This window comes from Lactuca virosa, chromosome 8, assembly GCF_052849685.1.
Source record: "Lactuca virosa cultivar CGN04683 chromosome 8, Lactuca_virosa_CGN04683_v6, whole genome shotgun sequence".
In the NCBI taxonomy this organism is placed as follows: Eukaryota; Viridiplantae; Streptophyta; class Magnoliopsida; order Asterales; family Asteraceae; genus Lactuca; species Lactuca virosa.
The window spans coordinates 49504109-49525972 of NC_136433.1; positions in this window are offsets into that span (position 1 = coordinate 49504109).

A 21864-nucleotide genomic window follows, 5' to 3' on the forward strand; every position below is an offset into this window, starting at 1 on the left:
CGGTGATCGTTTTTATTGATGATATCCTAGTCGATTCTAAGACCAAGGAGCAGCATGAGTAGCATCTGAGAGAGGTACTTGAGACCCGTAAGGCGGAGAGGCTATATGCCAAGTTCTCCAAGTGTGATTTTTGGCTGCAGGAGGTACAGTTTTTGGGGCATATCATCAACCAGGAGGGCATTTCAGTTGATCCAGCCCAGGTTGAGACAGTGATGCGGTGGGAAGTACCGAAGAATGCGTCTGAGATCCGTAGCTTCTTGGGTTTAGCGGGTTATTATCGGAGATTTATCCAATACTTCTCCAAGATCACAGTGCCCTTGACCCGCTTGACCAAGAAGAATGTGACATTTCGGTGGGGTACGGATCAACAATTGGCTTTTGAGACCCTGAGACGGAGGTTATGCGAGGCTCCGATCCTAGTAATACCCGAGGGGTTAGACGATTTGGTGGTGTACTGTAACACATCGATTTCAGGGTTAGGTACGGTACTGATGCAGAGGGGGCACATGATAGCTTATGCCTCGATTCGGTTGAAGCCTTATGAGGTGAATTACCCCACTCATGACTTGGAACTGAGGGCAGTGGTGCTTGCCCTCAAGATCTGGAGGCACTACTTGTATGGATTGCGGTGCACCATCTATACTGATCACAAGAGTTTGAAGTATTTGATGGATTAGCAGAACCTCAACATGCGACAGAGGAGGTGGTTAGACTTTCTGAAGGATTATGATTATGAGATCCTATACCATCTCGGGAAGGCCCACATGGTGGACGATGCTTTGAGCCGCAAGGCGGCAGGTTCCCAGACCGGGAACGTTTGTTTGAGGATGACCGTGATCTCTCCATTGTTAGATATGATCAAGGAGACTCAGGTCGAGGGGGTGAAGAAGGAAAATTGGAAGATAGAGCGGATTCGGGGGCAGTATCCTTTGTTTGTTAAGGATAGTCGTGGCCTTTTGACACAGTGTGGCCGGCTGTGGGTACCGGTGACTGGAGGAGTGAGACAGAGGATATTAGAGGAGGCACACAAGTCCAAGTTCTCTATACATCCAGGGGCTACAAAAATGTATAGAGACTTGAGACTGAGTTATTGGTGACCCTGCATCAAGCTAGATATCGCCTGGTTTGTGGAGAGGTGTTTGACCTGCAGGAAGGTCAAGGCCGAGCATCAGCGGCCTCATGGAAAGGTACAGCCGCTACCCATTCCCATGTGGAAATAGGAATAGATCACTATGGACTTCATCACAAATTTACCGAGGACGGCGACTGGCATGGACGCCATATGGGTGATCGTGGACAGACTGACGAAGAGTGCCCACTTCATTCCGATTTCTGAGAGTATATCCGTTGAGAAGTTTGAGGATATTTATGTACGAGAGGTGGTGGTTAGACACGGGGTGCAAGTGTCGGTAGTCTCTGACAGGGATGTTCGGTTTACATCTAGGTTCTGGAAGAAGTTCCACGAGGAACTGGGCACTCAGCTACATTTTAGCACAGCGTACCACCCCCAGACTGATGGCCAGAACGAGAGAACGATCCAGATGCTGGAGGACATGCTTCGATCATGCGTGTTGGATTTTGGAGGGAGTTGGGATGCATACCTCCTGTTGGCAGAGTTTTCATACAACAACAGTTACCATGCAAGTATCGACCAAGCGTCATTCGAGATGTTGTATGGTAGGAGATGCAGGACCCCAATTTGTTGGGGCGAGCTTGGACACCGGGTCATGGGGAGCACCGAGGTAGTGCTCAAGACTACCGGGCAGATTTAGCAGGTGTGCGACCGGTTGCGGGTCGCGCAGAGTCGTCAGAAAACTTATGCTGACCAGCGGCGATCGGATCTTGAGTTCCAGGTGGGGGATTTCGTGTTACTGAAAGTGTCGCCCTGGAAAGGGGTCACCAGGTTTCCAAAGAGGGGAAAGCTAGGACCCCAATATATAGGCTTGTTTAGGATCACGGCCTAGGTGATCAAGGTGGCTTATCGCTTGGATCTGCCGGATGAGCATAGCCAGATTCACAACACCTTCCATGTGTCACAGCTTCGGAAGTGTGTCACTAACGAGTCTGCAGTCGTTTCGCTGGATGACATTCAGGTGGATGAGAGCCTGAACTACATAGAGAGGCCATTTGTCATCTTAGATAGGAAGACTAAGGTTCTTCGGAACAAGGAAGTGAAGTTGGTGAAGGTACAATGGCAGCACCGCAGGGGCTCCGAGTGGACCTGGGAGCCGGAGGACGAGATGCGAGATTACTACCCGGATTTGTTTAGATCAGCAGACTTCGAGGATGAAGTCTGGTTCAAGTGGGGGAGATTTGTAACACCTGTTCCAGGTATTACTTGAATTATTTAATTTTTAGGGTTTTGGTGAGTGGACTCGGCGAGTTGGGAGCCTAACTCGTCGAGTAGAGGATATTTCTAGGACGCGGGATCTACACCCTACTCTACGAGTTGGAAGGCCAACTCGACGAGTCAGCGCTGTAAAGATAAAACCCTAATTTTTGGGTTTGCACCCTATATAATCTCCTTAAGAGCCTTGAGGCTGACCTTCCATCAACCTCCAAACCCTAAGAACGTCTGTGCTAACCCTAATCCCCATTCTCTTTCATTTTGTGAGCTAGAGTGACCTTTGAAGATTAAGAAGAAGGAGATAGTGAGTAGATCCAACATACTCTCTTGTTGAATGTTCACTTATTGTAGTGACCACACCTTCGACATTTGTAACAGGTCACTTCTTCACTACATCTCCCAAAGTGATTATTTTTGTACTTCTTGCACCACTTTGCTTCCTTGTTTCTCCAAAACTTCTTGTTGTTGCGGTTGGACTTTGAAATTATTATCTACTTGTTGGTTCTTGAAGATCCTTCAAACTTCCTCTTTTCTCCTGACTCAGCTCTTTCTAGACCCTTCTCTCTTATTTGGATCTCAACATTCATAGCTGCCCAGATGGCTACTTTCAGAGTGGTTGCTAGCTTCACCGTTGGACCAAAATCTGTTGGTAGTCTACTAGCAAACTTCTTTATCTTGGAGAGTTCATTAGGAACTAGGTGAGGAAGTAGCTTCATTTTCTCAGTAAAAGTTGCAGCATACTCGTTGACACTTATCTTACACTTTTTTAGATCATAGAATTCATTCTTGATCTCCAGAAGGTCTTACTCAGAGCAGTATTGCCTCTTTAATTGCTCAATGAAGTTCTCCAATGACATCTTTCTTGCTTCTCTTTTTGGCATGGAATCAACCAATAGATTCCACCAGCTTAGTACACCAGTCTTCAATTATCTGGCAGCGAAGATTTTTTTCTATCTTTAACATCCATGAAATTCATGAAAATTTAAAACTTTTTCAAGCACTCCAAAACCATCATTTATTACAAAATGTTTTCAAAATAGTTTCATATCAGAGTATCCAGAAATCAAATCATAAAAATGCGAGGAGGTGCATGATCACGCCTTCACCTTCCCGTGATCATCCGAAGTACCTAAAACAAAATCCAAAACTATAAGCCCGAAGCTTAGTGAGTATCCCCAAAATACCAATGCCATACAAACCATAACCATATAACAACAAACAAACAGGATGCATATAGAGTCTACAGTAAGACTGGCTTGCCTCTACCAGGCCTGTAGTCTATCTGGCCCACTCTCAGAACCTTCAGCATGTCTGGTCCGCCCACCGGAGCCTTCAGCCTGTCTGGACCGTTCTCCGGGCCTTCGACCTAACTGATATACCCTAATGGGTCTGCAGTCTATCCTGTCTGCCCTGGGTTTGTTGGCCTTCAGCATAAAGCAAGTCCGCCTCAACCCAACCCCACATACACAATCAACACATAAATATCATAAGCTAGCTAGCATGTACAAATAGTCAGACCGATCTAACAGATCACTAATCATAGCATCATCCTATATATCAGGATACCAACCTAACAGGTCACTAACATATCATCTTATATACCAGGATACAGACTTAACTGGTCACTAAGCATATCATCATGCAATAACCAGGATAACAATCCAATAAGGGCCGATATTGGTGCCTTCGACCCTGTTAGTATAGTGAGGATAACTCACCTCACAATGTCGAACTGTACTGAACTGAAAAGATCAAACTCCCAAAGTACGGCTCCAAACTCGAACACCTACAACCACCATTGATATAATTCCATAAATTCCCAAATTACCAAAATATCCTTAGAAGTCAAATTTGGTGAACCCCTGGTCCAAGTCAAAGTCAACGGTCAAGGTCAACAGTCCATACTGACCCAACTCATCGAGTGCAGCTTATAGACTCACCGAGTTCCTTCAGAACTCAGAAAGTCGTGAAAACCCCAGTCAACTCGCCGAGTTACCAAGTAACTCGTCGAGTCCATGCAACATCTAGAATACCGGGAAAACCCTAACTAACTCGTCAAGTCACCTTGCTAACTCGTCGAGTTCATGCAGAATCTAGAAAGCGGGAAACCCTCATCCAACTCGTCGAGTTGATTATGCAACTCGTCGAGTTCTTTCAGCCATTTCTCATTCAACTCATTCCAGTCGATTTCATGGCTTCAAACTCCAGATCTGACTTCCTAGGGTGAAGTTACCACGTAAAGTTGCTAACTTTACATGCATGCAAGGTCTCATGAGGCTAAAATCGTCCACTCTAAGCTTAGGAAGAGTTTTAGGGAATGGAGAAGGGTTGGGGCTAGATAAAGTCGAGAGGTTAATGTTCATGGGGCCTAAAGGAGTCCAGATCTGAAACCACACCCTTTGGACAAGCTTAAACCCAAGAATGGCCCCATTTTGCACCAAAATGCCCATATACTTGTATAAGAAGAGATCTAATAAATGGAAAGCCAAGGTAAGGACTCTTTACTTCCAAATGAATGCCAACACGATGTAGATGTTGGATCTACAAGCTTCTTCCTGTTCCAAGTCTCCAAATCTTCAAGCCACTTTCAAGAAATGCACCAAATACACACTTTTAGCCTCACACACACTCAAATAGGGTTTAGTTCGCTTAGGGTTTACTCTTTGGTCGTGAAAATGGAAAGGTTGGATAGGGGAAAGGACTTAAGGTCCTTTAAATAGGGTACAACCCCTAAAAATTAGGGTTTTCATGCATAACCTTTACTCATCGAGTTGGGTCCTCCAACTCGCCGAGTAGATTCTAGAATCCACGTGGCTATATCAGTTTCTACACAATGAGTTGGGGCAAGCAACTCGTCGAGTAGGTCCAAATTTTTGAATATGAAAGCTTTAAATAAACACCTGGGAGTCGGGATGTTACACTATCTCTTATTGAAGTCATAGCTCTTGAACACCATTTCCATTTTCGAGATCCAGTCTATGACTTCTACTGGTGTTGGTCTTATCGAAAGACTTGGTGGTCTGGATGGAATTAAGTGCTTGTACTTGCATTCGTTTCTTACAATTTCTTCATCCACGTTGTTCGTCCTAACTACTTAGGGTTCAGGTTGGCTAGCAGTTCAGCTATAGTTCCCTTCCTCTGACTGATCTTCATTCAGCTCAGGTTGCATAATAGGTGCAGTAGGTTCGTCCTTATTATCCCGCAATATTTACCTCATCCCCTATATTTGTTTGGCTAACATAGCCTGAATCATTTCTTGGACTTCTGCCATCATGACTGGTACAACCTCAGCTGCACGCTCAATCACACAAGGTTCAGGTTGTTGATTTCTGTTACTGTTTCCAAGTCTTCTTTGAGTTCTCACCATATCGATGAGTACACCAAAGCAGGCAATCAGTGTACCGTGGGGAAAATTTATTATAGAAGGTTTTATTTATGTTTAAGCACAATAATTCTCCTTATTACTTTGAAAAGTTATATTTTAGGTCTAATACATTAATCATACGTTTAGGATCCTGAACACAGAAAGTTTCCAAATCATGGTTGGCAATAGACCTTAAATCTAATCAAGTAATAGCATTTTAGATAGCAAGCCTAAGGCATGATATAATATAAATCATTTATAACATAACAACAAATTAGGCATCTTATCCTAAAGTAAGCTAGTGTTTGTGTCTGTTGGAAATATTTTTATGTGATTGTCACTTGAAATAAGTTGAGTATTGATTTACATTTTCTAACAAACATTATCAGAATGTTTCAGCTTGGAAAGATCCTAAAGATTCAACAAGTGTTTGAAGAATCAGATGTTGGAACACTTGAAGTTGACATGTAGCACTTGAAGCTTAAATGGAGCATTTGTAGTTGTCATGGAGCACTTGCTGAACATGGTGCACTTGCAGGTTACAAGGAGCACTTGCAGCTCACATGGAGCACTTTACCTTCCTATCTTGACAAAACAAATTTTTGTCTAGATATCACAAACTCTAACATTTTTTTTCTAATAATCAATTCTAATTTTTTTTTCAATTGTCATATTGATAGTTAAAATTTTCTTTAACAAAATCTTTCCACTTCGAGGAATAAATTTTCTCGAATAGTTTTTAAATTTTTTATAGTGTATCTTCTTCAACATAACATTCCATTGAAGCAGAGGGGAAAATGTTAAATCAATATTTTTCCTTTTGCATACTTTTTATAGCTCCTTATTTCAGTAACCATTACATAGGGCAAACTGTTGGAAATATTTTTATGTGATTGTCACTTAAAATAAGTTGAGTATTGATTTACATTTTCTAACAAACATTACCAGAATGTTTCAGGTTGGAAAGATCCTGAAAATCCAACAAGTGTTTAAAGAATCAGATGTTGGAACACTCGAAGTTGACATGGAGCACTTGAAGCTTACACGGAGCACTTGCAGTTGTCATGGAGCACTTGCTGAACATGGAACACTTGCAGCTTACATGGAGCACTTGCAGCTGACATGGAGCACTTGTTGAACATGGAGCACTTGAAGAAAGCAATTTGGACCATCATGATCTCAGATGGCACATATAGATCATATGTGGAGTATCAAGATGTTGATGGATTAACATGAATACTTAGTGGCTCAACTCAAGTCAATGGATCAACATGATCACATTGATGGCTCAACAAGTTTTCCCATGGCACATCATGTACAATGATGACACGTCCAAATTCTCAATGACACATGAAGTTTGTCCATGGTCCATCATGGACACGTGGTTGTACATCTTCAAGTTCAAGAGACATTCCAACATTCAAGAAACAATTCAACTTGAGCAATGACACTTCTGAAAGTTGATGACATCTTAGAAGATAATGGAGCAACGTGATACTCATGTTGCTCATCACATTTTTAATGTTGATCAAGAAGGCTAAATAAATATGAAGCCTCAAAACTTGGATAGAACCCTAACAGATTACTATTGGAACTAGAATATTCCATATATTCTCCGTTAAGTAAGGCAAATGTGTCAACTGATGACTAAGTCGTGATGACGTGTCAACACCTCATTGGTAAATCCATGCCATGGGATTTTCCAAAGCCTATAAATAGGCCCCTTGGGATCCATTATAAAGTTGCTCATTCTCCTGTTTTTCCCGATGATTCTGCTCAATTGTTGTTTAGACTAGATTTGAGAGCGCCATTTGAGTGTTTTAGTGTGTTTTACATTCAAACACTTGTAACTGAATTCTGAAGAATATAAGACACATTTGAATCATTTACCTTAAGCATTAAAAAGCATTTTTATCATTAACTTAGTTGATTCACAACTTTTACTTTCCACATTACTTGCCACTTGACGATTTTGAAACTCTGTTTCAGTATTTTCAACACTTTGACACTTCAAGTCTAGGTTTACTGATTTTCTCATTTCTTCAGTGTCAATCCAGGTATAATACCTATAGTTTAATAGACACACATCTCACGATCATCCCTTAGCATTATAAGTTTAAGCCTAGAGATCCTTAAATGTTCCTAGTTCTCTTAAACTAATGCTCATATACTAACTGTGACATCCCTATTTTCACAGCCAATTTAAAACCTTTTCCTTATGCTTATTTAATTGACAGTATTCATTAAAATACGGAATTTGTTTCCAAAATATTTTTTATTAATATAGAAAAACCTTGGGACGTCATCATTCGATACAGAGAGCATAAGGATAAACTAGTTTCAACAGGCCTTACAAGAATTTATTATACAATGGCCTAATAACTTCTCAATTCTTTCATTATCCACGTTCCTTCGTACTACTACCTGAAAGTTACAATTCTCAGAGGACAAACACAAGGGTTCATGATAACAAGTCGAAGTCCTATGATGATAATGAAGTAATTAGGTGCCACAATTGTCAAGGTGAGAATCATTTAGCCAAGGATTGCGAAATAAAGACAAAGAAGGTCAAAGATGAAGCATACTACCTTCATAAATTTGAAGAAATCAAGAAGAAATGATAGGACAAAGCGTTCATGGTCATGGAGACTCCAAATGTGGAAGTCTGGTAAACAGAAGATGAAGTGGATCAAGTAGAAGAAACAGAATCCTACAAGAACTACTTCTGCTTCATGGCTGAGGATGAAAAAGAGCCTTCTCCTCTCCATCAACCAATTGTTGAGAAGGTAGATTTCATGCTTTGTGATAATCATTTAACTATTGAGCCTTTTCTTGATGAGATTTACCATATTTCTAAAATAATCAAAGAATATGTCACCAATGCTGAATATCGTGTCAGTTACTATAAAGACGAACTGATCGCCACACAGTCCAGATTTGAAGAATTGAGATGTTATATGGCTAACTTAGAGAATGACTTTGTAATAAAAAATGTGGCACATCTTACATCAGTTGAAGAATATGAAATTGTATTGAATCAACGTGACATTACTGCAAAATACAATCATGAGATGTATGCCCAAATCAACACAAAAATCAATAGTTATAAGGCATCCAAAACCCTTCTTAAAGAGAACTCACATTCCATACTCAATGGACCAAAACCATCATGGATCAAATATCGTCTTGGTTATGATGAAATGAAAAAGAAAATCATGGGTCCCAATACTCAACCAGAGTTGTTGCCATGTGATCCAAGTCTATTCACTGGAGACAATATGGATCAAAAAGAGGTGGTAACTTGCAGTCCAAATGTAATTACCACTTCATTCTCAAGAATCCCAATGGAATTCACACCATCCCATGATCTTCTAGACTTGGACACTAAGTCTGACTCTCCAGTTGAATATTCTCTTGAATGTCCCACGATGGAAAGTTTCAATTCAGAAGATGCACTTCTGAAAAACCAAATATCACTAGCTCAAAATCTAGTGATAAACAGCCCAAATCATATGAGCTGGTAGGATATTCCAGGACTGAACCCATTAAATTCCTCACTCAAGAAAAATTTCCATCTCTTAATGCTTCAGTCTCTGGAACAAAGGACATAGGATGTAAATAGTCTTAGAAATAACAGACTGGGAAGTCTCCAATTCAAGTCAACAAGGATGAAACCTTGAAGACTGTGAGTAATGAGAAAAGTTTTGTTAAAATACTCAAGAGATCTTTTGTTCCAATAAAAATCACTTCACCCAGTCCTAAACAACAAGAGACAATTGTAAAGCCAACTAATGTCTCTAAAGATAAAGGAAAAGAGAAAATTTATGTCTCTAAAGAACAAGGTCCAAATGTAGTCCATCCTTCAAAACCCAAAGTGTTTAAGACTAGAAATAATGACAAGGAAAGAAAGACCAATAGAGTACCAAAGGCTAAGCCAAGCCAAGGGAAGACCAGACATACTAGTCATCCTAAAACTTCAAAGAATCAAAGAACCACTCCTTCAGATCATGGTTTCTCGAATTCTGGATTTCCAAACCAAACTGGAATCAACTATCTGAATAGTTTCAGACTTAACAATCTTCTAGATTAGTCTAAATTGATGAGACCAAGACCTGTTCAAACTAACCCATTCATGTATCAGGATAGTAATTACCCTATGACTTCTATTCTTGGTCCATACTGTGGTTTTAATCCATCCATAGGAGGAAACCACATGTTTGGGGGAAACTCTAGGTTTCCAATGATCAATCAGTTTAAGGAAAATACCCAATTTCCCATGTTTGATCAATTTGGAATGCCTATGAACTTTGGATTTCCCTCTATAGAAATCCTACTCAGTTCACCAACTCTCCATCCTTTCCACAGACCAAACCTCAAAATAAGACCATTAAGAAAGCCAAAAAACAAGGTCTCTAAAAACCAAGTAAAACCGAAAGAGGTTGATGCAAAACAAGAAAACATTATCCTAACTCCAACAAGTCCGAGGAAAGCTAACAGTCAAGGACCCACACAAACATGGGTACCTAAACCGTTTCTCTAAATGCATACATTTTATGCCATGGTACCACATGATGATACATGGTACATTAATAGTGGATGCTCCAGGCACATGACTGGGTACAAAGGTTACCTCAGACATTTGAAAATCACAACGCCAGGTCGGTATGTTACTTTTGGAAACAACATGATGGGAGAAGTTATAGGACATGGAAACATATTGAACGACAACTTTACCGTTAAACATGTAGCGTACGTAGCTGGTCTTAAACATAACCTTATCAATGTTGCACAAATGTATGACAATGATCATGATGTTTTGTTCATCAAAACCAAGAGTTTGATTATGGATACCAACAAGCGCATCCTTGTTGATTTCCCGCGAAATGGGAACATATATCCTCTTGATGTTGAAACTAATTGAGGGAACCCTAAAATATTTGTCTTTTCCCAAAGTTGCTTCTGACATCAGTTGGTTGTGGCATAGAAAACATTCTCACCTCAACTTTTGCTATATCAACAAACTCATTGGAAAGGATCTTGTGAGAGGACTACCATTGTTAAAACTTCACAATGATATACTTTGTGCTGCCTGTGAGCAAGGAAAAATTTCTAAATCACCTCACAAAATTATAACATAACATAGTGTATCTAAACCTCTTCATCTTATACATATCGATCTGTGTGGTCCCGCTATAGTTCCTAGCTTAAGTGGTAAGAAATACATTATTGTGATTGTTGATTATCATACCAAATTCACTTGCCTGTACTTTCTGCGAAACAAATTTGAAACCACTAATGAGCTAATAAACTTCATTCACTATATAGAAGTTAGGTTAGGCAAGCCACTCAGAAGGCTGAGAAGTGACAATGGTGGAGAGTTCAAGAACAACGCCTTAGATAATTTTCTTGTATCCATAGGCATCGAGCACAACTTTTATGCACCCTGCACTTCACAACTGAATGGTGTACTTGAAAGAAAAAACAAGACACTATGTGAAGTTGCTCGATCCATGTTGATCTTCACAAACCTACCGCAATACTTCTGGGATGAAGCCACTACAGCCGCTTGTTTCAATCAAAACACATCCCTGATCAACAACAGGCTTGAAGTCACTCCTTATGAAGCAATGAACAAGAGGAATCCCAATGTCAAATTCTTTCACATCTTTGGTTGTCGTTGCTACATAAAAAACAATTGGGATCAACTAGGAAAATTCGTACCCAAGGATGATGAAGGTTTCTTTCTTGGATATTGCCTTAATGTTGCAGCCTATAGAGTTCTGAATAAGCGAACCAGGGTCATAGAGGAAAACAGTGATGTCACATTTGATGAAAGCCATGTGAGTGTTTTGGATCCAAACCACTTTGGTACTTAAATGGTTGTACCTTTCGATAAAATGAACCAATCATTACCTGCTAATGCTTCTACTCCAGTCCATGCTATTGAAGTAGATTTCGAATTCCTCTTTCCGACTTAACCTTCAACCCTAGAATCAGAAAAGCTCACAAAAACAGCTTCTCTTGATGTCTCTCAACCTCATCAACCATCAAAAGACTCTAGTTCCACCAAAGCTCAGGTTAAGGGGGAACCATCTTCTAATGATTCTATTCCTAAGAGTCCTTTAGAATCTTCTGAACTATCTACCCCAATCTTTCATCATCAATCAGGACCAGTCATAACACAAGTCACTGCATGTTTTGAGGGGGAACCACCTTTGAATGGTTCCACTCTTAAAAGTAACTTTCAATACTCCCAACTATCTAGTCCATGGTTACAAGGGAACCCCACTCGACAGGATCTAGTCCTTCAAGTTCCTTCACATCCACTCCATTTGTTGATTTCAAGCATGTAATAGTTGAGGGGGAACCAGATGTTATAGGTAGTTCCAGACTCTTTCAAAATGATCTTTTTGAAGGAACATTCACTTCTGACCACCCTCCCTGTCCAAAAGAACAATATGAGATATTTTTCACTCCTCAAACTCTTAAGGAAATGCGTCTCACAAAATGGAAAAAGGATCATCCAACCGATCAAATCATAGGTGATCTAGATTCTGGAGTAGTGACTCGTTCAGCAACCAATAATGAATGCTTATATGCAAGTTTTCTATCCATAATAGAGCCTAAAGAAATCAAAGAGGCTCTACAAAATACAGATTGGGTAAAAGCAATGCAAGAAGAGTTACTTGAGTTTGAACGCAAGAATGTGTGGGACTTAGTGCCAGTACCAAAAGGAGTATCAGTTGTTGGTTCAAGATGGGTCTTTAGAAACAAGAGTGATGAAGATGGTGACATAATCAGCAACAAAGCTAGACTGGTTGTCAAAGGCTATTTGCAACAAGAAGGCATAGACTACGATGAAACATTTACACCTGTTGCAAGAATAGAAGCCATTAGGATTTTCTTGGCATTTCTTACACACAAGAACTTTAAGGTTTACCAAATGGATGTGTAGTGTGCATTCTTAAACACCAAAATCGATAGGCATGTCTATGTTCAACAACCTCTTGGATTCGAAGATCCAAAGTTCCCTAACCATTGCTATAAGATTCAAAAGGCTGTCTATAGATTGAAGCAAGCTCCAAGAGCATGGTATGTAACATTGTCCAAGTTCTTGGAAGATTCCAAATTTCAAAGAGGTTCTATCGATCCCACACTTTTTAGGAAAATCCACAACAACCATCTGATCGTCATGCAAATGTACTTCGACGACATCATATTTGGTTCAACCAGCAAGGACCTTAGTGATGAGTTTGCTGAGTTGATGAAAAGAAAATTTAGAATAAGTATGATGGGTGAGCTCAATTACTTTCTTGGTCTACAAGTTCGTCAATCTCCTAAGGGAATCTTCATTGGTCAAGAGAAGTACATTAAAAACCTATTCAAGAGATACTCCATGGAAAATGCATCAACTACAAAGACACCAATGTCTACATCTTACAAGCTTGATTCTGACCTTAACGGGAAATCTGTAGATCAGAAGCACTACAAAGGAATCATTGGCTCATTACTATACATTACAACTTGTCGACCAGACATCACGTTTTCAACATGTCTGTGCGCACGCTTTCAAGCCATCCAAAGAAATCACACCTCATGGCAGTCAAAAGAATTTTCAAATATCTGAAAGAAACTACTTCTCTGGGTCTATTCTATCCTGCTAAAGGCAACTTCTATCTCCAGGCCTTTACCGACTCAGATTATGGAGGCTGCAAGCTTGACGGAAAGAGAACTTCTGGTAGCTGTCAATTCTTAGGAGGCAGATTAGTTAGCTGGACTTCAAAGAAGCAATCATGTGTTTCAACTTCTACTGCTCAAGTTGAATACGTTGTTGCCACCGGTTTTTGTTCTAAAGTGCTCTGGATGCAAACACAACTGAGTGATTATGGATTTAAAATGCAACCCATCCCAATCTATTGTAACTCTAAGAGTGCAATTGCAATCTCTCACAATCCAATCAACCACTCATATGACCAAGCATATTGATATCAGGTATCATTTCCTAAAGGATAATATTCAGAAAGGTCATATTGAGCTTCATTTTGTTCCTACAGATGAAGAGACTGCAGATGTGTTCACAAAATCTCTGGATGAATCCAAGTTCTTAAACTTTTTAGGACGACTTGGCATGCTTAATCCAAATTCTATAGGAATTTGGAGTTTTTTTTTTACAAAAGTTTTTTTTTAAGAAAACTCCTAAAAAAATATTTTATTTTTGCTTTACTTTACACAAGAGAAAACTACTAAAAGATTTTATTTTCTATCTTTTGTCTTTACTTTAAACAAAAGAAAATAGCAAAAAGATTTTCTAGTATAATGCAAGTCGTTATCACAACTATGCAAATGAAAAAGATTAGTTGCTCCACACTTTAATGATGTTTCAAAATACTAAATTTTATGGTTCTTTAGTTTGCTTCAGTACACAACTGATATTGGGACTTTAGTAACCATTAACAAGCTTCATTCTTATACTCTACTTATAGTTATAACATACATCAAGTACTAATGTTATGTGGGAGAATTCGAGGCGAACTCTAAGGTTTAGTTAATCCAATGTGTTATAATATATTTATGGCTTCCTTGTCCTAGTGAACTCATGAGACAAAAACACGAACTTATGTAGTTTGAGGACATAAAAAGTTTTGCTTTGTGAATATCTATACCTGATAAAAAGCTTTTTCATTAAAATAAAGCAAGTCAAGTTCCAAGTTTATCTGTTTAATTTCTGCACTTTGAGTCTAGTTATATATTTAATAAGTTAGAGTTTAGGAGTGGAGTCAATCTCTAACCTTTGGGACTTGATGAGTATTCCCCCCGTATATATTTATATCTATTCACCTAATTATAAAAGCTTGAATGGATGGGAGGAAATATTGTTTAAAAGGGTTTCATAGAAAGTCATGGACTCCATTAGTGACCTAAGCGATTCCGAGCACTCCAATGAATTTCTTAGAAAGTCACGAACTAAAGTACAAATAGAAATAAAGCTAGAAATTATTAGCTTGTGTACTTTGTCAAAGTTAGAGTTATAAGAAAAGATTCAAAAAAAAAGAGTTCTACAAAAAAAGTGTAGTTATATTCTTTGGTCAATTATTATATGTAGTATTTTTCTTTTAAAGTCGCGTCACTTGGAATTTGGTGCTACCTTTTGAAACGAAAGGGGTAAATAAAAGGGTATCGATGGTAGGAATGCCAAAAATGAATGTTGTTCAAAGTAAGTGGGGAACGTTTATGAGGTTTGCCGATATTTAGGGTTTGGGAAGTAACTAGGCCTTAGACACAAATATATGCATTGCGGTGAGACATAATTGGTGAGTACAAATCGGGTTATTATGTGTGATGTTAATGAGTTCAAAATTAATAATCAGCAAAGGAAATTCTTTACAATGTGAAGTGAAGGATCATACACAGAATTTAGTTGCTTGATAAATCTGTAAGTGACATCAAGATAATCCAAAATGCTTCTAAATCAGTTATCCTTCTAAATTTAATGTTTCCTTAATATTATTTATTCCACATGCACACACTTCACCGCATTTTACTATCACCTTCTTAGATTCTCTATTCACATGCACACACATCACCATAAAAGAAAAATTATCTAGAGTTTGCATTTTCATACTTTCTGTTTAAATCATGCCTTAGAATTTAGGTAGAACATCTAATTTAGAAAGAGAATATCACTTACTTGATCATGGAACATCCTTAGCCAAGTGGAGCATCTTATGACAATTACACCATCCTCTTCAAGAAAACCATATGTGCTTGTCTTTGTTCATGGAGCATTCTCGGATATAGTGAAGAAGGAAACGATCAAAAGCATTAAAAGACATTTCTGAACCATCTTGGACCAACTGGAAGCATTTTGGAGCAACTTCATACACTTGGACCAACATGGAACAACTTCAGGTACATGGACCAAATTTGGAGCAACTGCTTTCAACTTGGAGCATCTTATATTCTCTTAGAGCAACATCATTAACTTGGACCAATGTGAAGTACTTTGGAGCAACTTCACCACCTTGATCACTTGGAGCATCTTCATCCAACTTGGTTCAACTGCATGCACTTGGATCAACTTGGACCATCTCCATATCTTTGGATCAACCAGGCGAATGAATGAAGAATCTTCATTCATCTTGATCATCTTGAAGGATCTTGGACCATCTTCGACAACTTGATCACTTGAACCATCATAGACCGATTCCACTACCTTAGATCAACTAGAAGCCACTTGACCATATTGGAGCATCTTCACTAACGTGGAGCATGTTCAAGCACATTGGAGCACGTTCAAGAACTTGGAGCATCTTCAGCCACTTAGTGCATCACGTCCATGTGGATCATCAAGTCCACATAGAGCATAATAAATGTGTCATGCACATTTTGAATAGGTCATACAAGTTTTTAAAGAGCCATCCACATTTCAAGTAGGCCATGCACGTTTCAAGTAGGTCATGCACGTCTCGAGTAGGATACAAACATTCCTTAAGTGACATGCACGTCTCTAAGATAACATCCATGCATGTGCCACCTTTTCTTTCTTGGTTCTCAAGTCATCATTCTATCGCTTGCGACTTCAGTTGACATTCTCTTATTTATACTTGAGTGTCATCCAAGTCTTCTGGGCCCACAAGATTGGCCCATGCAAGCCCTACTTTGGACCATTGAGAAACCCTAGAAACCTCAACCTATAAATACCTTATTTTTTCTCTTATACTTGTGATTATTTCATTCCTTGGTTCAACTTCTAGTTGTCATCACCTCTTGGTCCAACATCTCAACCTCGTGGCTCAACATCGTCTAGGCTTAAAAACTTGTTGGTCCAACTTCACTCACGTGATCAACATTATTAGAGCATCATGTCCTTGCTTGGAGCAATTACTAGACAAAACCATACTTTGGCTTAACTTCTCCATTTCGTGAACAAGACTTTGGAGGAAGCCATTGGCGCAACTCCAATCCATTCGCAAGCATCTTGGTCCAACCCTTGATTTGGAACATCTACTTCACATATCATCATCTTGTGTCAATCTCTCCATCTTGTGCCAATCTCTCCATATTGTGCTATCCTACCTAGTGCCATACTTAACATGTTCTTGGAAGAAACTTTCTTGAACCAACATCATTTTTGTGTTCATCCCTTTGGCATATCACCCAAAATAATTAAAAAAAAATTGCACAGCTTTAGTCTTGGCGCACCTTCGGTCATGGAGCAATTTTCTTCGTGAGCAACTTCATGGCGTGTATTCTTGCTTCTTGGCGCAACGTCTCCTCTTGCGTATCCTCGCGATATTTAGCGCAACACAACTCCTTCGTAAAGCCATTGGCACAACATCTGCTTGGCGCACCTCCTCTCTTGTGCAACTTCGGTAACCGACTCCCCTTCGCAGATCACCTCACTGAGTCAATTGGAGCATGTCCTTCTCTTCGCATAAATGCTTGGCGCAACACCTACTTAGCACAACAAGCGTCTCGGCCTCGCATGATCAAGCTCTCCCTCTTGCGCCACACACTTACTCTCTTGCACTAACTCCTTCTTGTGACGCACACTTACCTTCTTGCGTCATCTGCCTAGCTACTCGTTTGGCACAACTTCGCACACCCTAATTAAGCCATTTCTTCTCCTCTTGCGCAATCTACTCCTCGCCTAACTCCTCCTGCTCGTAAGCTCCCTCCTCGTGAGCAGCCTCCCTCTTCAGCCTTCTCGTTGGCGCTTCCCCCACTCCCTTTCTCCTCCTTGCGCCATCAATTTCTTTTACTATTCTTTTTACGTTTTTTTTTTTTTTTTTAAATAAGTGTTTTTGGATTAAACATCTAATTTTTTTGTAAAAATAATTTCTTTTATTATTTTATTTTTAATTTTTCTCAAATTTTAGTATTTATCTTATTTCAAAAGATATCTACAATTTTTCTTTTAAAAAAAACATATTTTGAAAGTATCATTTTTTTTAAAAAAAAATTATTTCAAATTATTCTTGATATGCTATTGTCATTTAAGGCCAAGATTTAGCAACTTTGTTTTATCATAACACTCATTGATATGATTTAGCAAAATATCAAAATTTTTATTTATTTTTTCAGTTTCTAGAAAAAGATCAAGTCTTTCACTTTTATTCAACACTTGACTTTTCTTCAAACTTCTGGCCTAAATAAAACACACCACGAGTTTGCAAGTTATTCCTGTCTGTCACTTTACCTTCCTATCTTGACAAAACAAATTTTTGTCTAGATATCACAAACTCTAACATTTTTTTTCTAATAATAAATTCTAATTTTTTTTTCAATTGTCATATTGATAGTTAAAATTTTCTTTAACAAAATCTTTCCACTTCGAGGAATAAATTTTCTCGAATAGTTTTTAAATTTTTTATAGCGTATCTTCTTCAACATAACATTCCATTGAAGCAGAGGGGAAAATGTTAAATCAATATTTTTCCTTTTGCATACTTTTTATAGCTCCTTATTTCAGTAACCATTACATAGGGCAAACTGTTGGAAATATTTTTATGTGATTGTCACTTAAAATAAGTTGAGTATTGATTTACATTTTCTAACAAACATTACCAGAATGTTTCAGGTTGGAAAGATCCTGAAAATCCAACAAGTGTTTAAAGAATCAGATGTTGGAACACTCGAAGTTGACATGGAGCACTTGAAGCTTACACGGAGCACTTGCAGTTGTCATGGAGCACTTGCTGAACATGGAACACTTGCAGCTTACATGGAGCACTTGCAGCTGACATGGAGCACTTGTTGAACATGGAGCACTTGAAGAAAGCAATTTGGACCATCATGATCTCAGTTGGCACATCTAGATCATATGTGGAGCATCAAGACGTTGATGGATAAACATGAATACTTGGTGGCTTAACTCAAGTCAATGGATCAACATGATCACATTGATGGCTCAACAAGATTGCTCATGGCACATCATGTATAATTATGAAACTCCCAAATTCTCAATGACACATGCGGTTCCTCCATGGTCCATCATGAACATGTGGTTGTACATCTTCAAGTTCAAAACACGTTCCAACATTCAAGAAACAACTCAAATAGATCAATAACACGTATGAAAGTTGATGACAGCATAGAAGACAATGGAGCAACATGATGCTCATGTTTATCATCACATTTTCAATGTTGATCAAGAAGGCTTAATAAATATGAAGACTCAAAACTTGTATGGAACCCTAACAGAATACTAACAAAGTTGGAATATTCCATCCATTCTCCGTTAAGTATGGCAAAGGTGTCAACTGATGACTAAGTCATGATGACGTGTGAACACTTGATTGATCCATCCATGTTATGGGCTTTTCCAAAGCATATAGAAATAGGTCCCTTGGGATCCATTATAAAGTTGCTCATTCTCCTGTTTTTCCTTCTCATTCTGCTCAATTATTGTTTAGACTATAGTTGAGAGAGCCATGTGTTTTAGTGTGTTTTACATTCAAACACTTGTAACTGAATTCTGAAGTACATAAGACATATTTGAATCATTGACCTTAAGCATTAAAAAGCGTTTTTATCCTTAACTTAGTTGATTCACAACTTTTACTTTCCACATTACTTGCCACTTGACGATTTTGAAACTTTTTTTCGGTATATTCAACACTTTGACTCTTCAAGTCTAGGTTTACTGATTTTCTCATTTCTTCAGTGTCAATCCAGGTATAATACCTATAGTTTAATAGACACACATCTCACGATCATCGCTTAACATTATAAGTTTAAGCCTAGAGATCCTTAAATGTTCCTAGTTCTTTTAAACTAATGCTCTGATACTAACTGTGACATCCCTATTTTCACAGCCAATTTAAAACTTTTTCCTTATGCTTATTTAATTGACAGTATTCATTAAATTACGGAATTCGTTTCCAAAACAGAATATCAAAATATTTCTGAAGAAACATTTTTCATTAATATATAAAAACCTTGGGATGTCGTCATTCGATACAGAGAGCAGAATAATAAACTACTTTCAACAGGCCTTACAATAATTTATTATACAATGGCTTAATAACTCCTCAAATCTCTCATCATCCATGTACTTTCATACTGCTACCTGTGATACAAAGAAACTGAGTGGGTGAGGCTTAGGATTCTGGTAAGCATATAGATATTTCAGACCACAATAATTAAGTTCTTTAATTAGATATATTTCATATCAAACAATTTACCCGATTACTTGTTCCTGTTAGTCTCACATACTGATCCTAAAATAGCAATGTAAAGGAAGATATCCTAAGGATTATCATCAACAACTGGTAGACAATATTGTTTGGGGGATTCCTTTAGCAATATATGTCAATAAGGCAACCATGGGGAGATATAGTACATCAAATGAATTGGTAGTTCGTTAACACCTACTGGTTGCGAACCTACCAGCATTCCAATGTACTGTATAGAATAGTCAGTGGTCGTCATCTATACTTTGCTAGATGACTCGTTTATCAATAGTGAAGTCCTTTCATCATCATCTCATCTTTTCATCACCCATCACTACCCAATATATTTTATATATGATTATACATATACAATTTAAATCAAATAGAAATCATATAAATCATCTAACATAGATATCAAGGAATAGAGATAATAGGAACATAAAGCATTTAATCATCTAGGTACTGTTGGATATAGTGTCTAAGTCCATAACTTTATTTGGTATGTACTTGACCCGACCCGGCATGGTCCATTTGGGTTGCATGGCATTGCAATACTTGGATAGACAAAATGAGAGAAAGTACACTTGTGATTATTAATATATTATAAGTTCTAATATATTAATAATAGTATTATTTAATTAGTATTGATCAAGTATTAATCTAGTATTAATTTGGTGATCAAAGTGAGACTAATTAAATATATAGGGTTGATTATGACAATCATCAATTCTTTTATGGTGGATTAATGATCCATGGTTTATGGGTTTGGTTATAACCATATGGAGCTCCATGGATAGTCCATGGGAGTTACAAACCCATGGGTCATGAGGAATGAAGAGTCATGACAATTAGGGTTTACATTTGTAACTCCTAATTATGACACACTATAAAAGAAACCCTATAGCATGCAAAATGTGCACTAGAGTGTTTCTAGAGAGGGCATAACCGATTTTCAAGTGTAAGAATTATTCTCTCAAGTTATTCCAAGTTTTGTGGTGTTGTGTGAAGCATTTGATGCACAACATTTGGGGTGCTAGGCTCACAAAGTCTTGAAGGAATCCAAGCAACAACAAGGTATGTATTTATACTAGTATTATGTTTTATGTAATCCCCATGCCATGCTAGTTAGGAAATAACCTTGAAAAAGAAATTTGCATGTATATAGAGAAAACATAGATTCAAGGTTATTAGGGTTGCATGTACACTTAGGAAGTGTTAGAATGCTCAAAACCCATCAGTGGTATCAGAGACTAGGATTGTTTTCTGTATACTTGATGCAAAACTGCTTAAAAATCAAAAATTATGCACTCTGACGACTGGACTCGCCGAGTTCATGGGGAGGACTCGCCGAGTCCATGAACAAATTCATCCTACTCGACGAGTAGAATAATGCACTCGACGAGTAGGGGCGTGCTGGGCAGTTTTTTCGAGTTTTGTTGCTGGAAATGGATTAAGATCATTATCCCAATCTGTTTTGGACTTGTAAAATCTGTTTTTCAAAAGGATAATGATTATGTTAACCCATTTTACATGACTTTTATCAATTTTCAAGTATTGTATATGTTTATATGATTTCTTGAAATTGTTTGACATGAATTTGTGTTCTTATGAGTTTTAGAAGATCATAGGAATTATGTGTAACCTCCATGTGTGTTTAATTCATGATCTTAATGGCAATGATGGTGTCCATAACTTGTCCTCAAGTTATGGATAACCAAAAGTCACTTCTTTAAATTATGATTAAAGAAATAAAGAGGTTTCATAAAATGAAGAGTCTTCATTTTATGAACCATTAAAAACTCATAAGTTACAAATTGAAGAGACTTGGAATAGTTTCAAATCTTGCCCTCAAGTTTTGGAATTTGAAAAGTCTTACACTTTAATACTTTAATTCCAAATTGAACCTTAGATTTTTAAAAAAGTTTAAAAATCAACACTTATACTATTATTATAATTTTATTATATAGATATGTATAAGA